Below are 1,669 nucleotides of genomic sequence, written 5' to 3'. Positions count from 1 at the left end.
TAGTTAATAAAAAATTATGTATTTTAATGTGATAATGATGTAAAATAAATGATAGATCACAAAATAAATAAATAGCTATAAAAGTATAAATCGTAAATATTAAAAATATTTTTTYACAGTGTATATAATATATAATAATATAATTAACTCAAAAACTATTCAATATTGGACTCATTTCGAAGGTATTAACGAGACGATTATAATGGTGTAACTTGTTAAAATAAAAAGGTATTTTTTTAAACATGTTTTAGTTGATGTACGATTATATATGTTAATTTAATAAAGGTGCAAAATGAAAAACTTAAAAGTAAAAGGTGTAAAATAAATTAATTAAATAATTATAAGGGTATAAAGTGTAATTTAAAATTATAATATTAAATAAATTGATTGAATGTGAGAGGGGTTGAATGTGAGGGGGTTCGAATGTGAGAGGAAGGGGGTGTATAAATGACGTAAGGGGGTGGGGATATCAACCCCCAAAAAAAAAATATGGCCGGTGAAGTGACAATACAAGTTAACTTTTTAATTTAACTTGGTTTTTTTTAGTATTTTAAAATATATCCATCTACCTTCAATTAACTTTAGTTGTATTCAATCTACTTTTATTATCACTTTCAAGTTATTTTTACAAACTTTTACATACAATTAATAATTTTGATGTATGAATTTGTTAAAGTTTCGGTCATGATGATAAAAATAAATAAATAAAAGTAGTTGAATGTAGATGAAGATATATACACACACATATATATCTATACTATATATAAAGCATTTGACAAAAACTCTTAAAAACTATTTTTTATGCATGAAGTACTGTTTATTGATGCATATTACTTAAAATTCAAGATTACAAGTAGATTGTGCTTAAGTACAACTTATTAAAACTCTATCTTTTAATTCTTGTAACTAACTACAAATAAACATAATCAAATACAGGATAAACATCTCATTTTAAATATAAAAAATCTAAAATATAATTAGAATAATCATTAAATTATAACAGAATACCTAATTATCATCTTTATAAAAATTATATTATTAAACCTAAATTAAATCTATACTATATTATAAAACATTTAACAAAAACTCTTAAAAACCATTTTTTATGCGTAAAGTACTGTTTATTAATGCATATTATTTAAAACTCAAGATTGCAAGTAGATTGTGCGTAAGTACAATTTATTAAAGCTTCATATCTGAATTCGTGTAACTAACTGTAGATAAACATAATCAAATACAAGATAAACATCTCATTTTAATTATAAAAAAATCTAAAATATAATTAAGATAATCATTAAGTTCTAACAAAATACTTAATTATTATCTTTATAAAATGTTATATTATTAAACCAAAAATAAATTATTTCATTATTAAACTTGAATTAAATTATCTATACTATATTATAAAACATTTGACAAAAACTTTTAAAAACCATTGTTTATGCGTAAAGTACTGTTTATTAATGCATATTACTTAAAACTCAAGATATCAAGTAGATTGTGCATAAGTACAACTTATTAAAGCTCTATATCTGAATTTGTGTAACTAACTGCAGATAAACATAATCAAATACATGATAAACATCTCATTTTAAATATAAAAAATCTAAAATATAATTAAGATAATCATTAAGTTCTAACAGAATACTTAATTATTATCTTTATAAAA

This window comes from Cynara cardunculus (genome assembly GCF_001531365.2).
Source record: "Cynara cardunculus var. scolymus isolate 2C chromosome LG 11, CcrdV1, whole genome shotgun sequence".
Taxonomy (NCBI): domain Eukaryota; kingdom Viridiplantae; phylum Streptophyta; class Magnoliopsida; order Asterales; family Asteraceae; genus Cynara; species Cynara cardunculus.
This window is presented reverse-complemented; position numbering follows the sequence as displayed.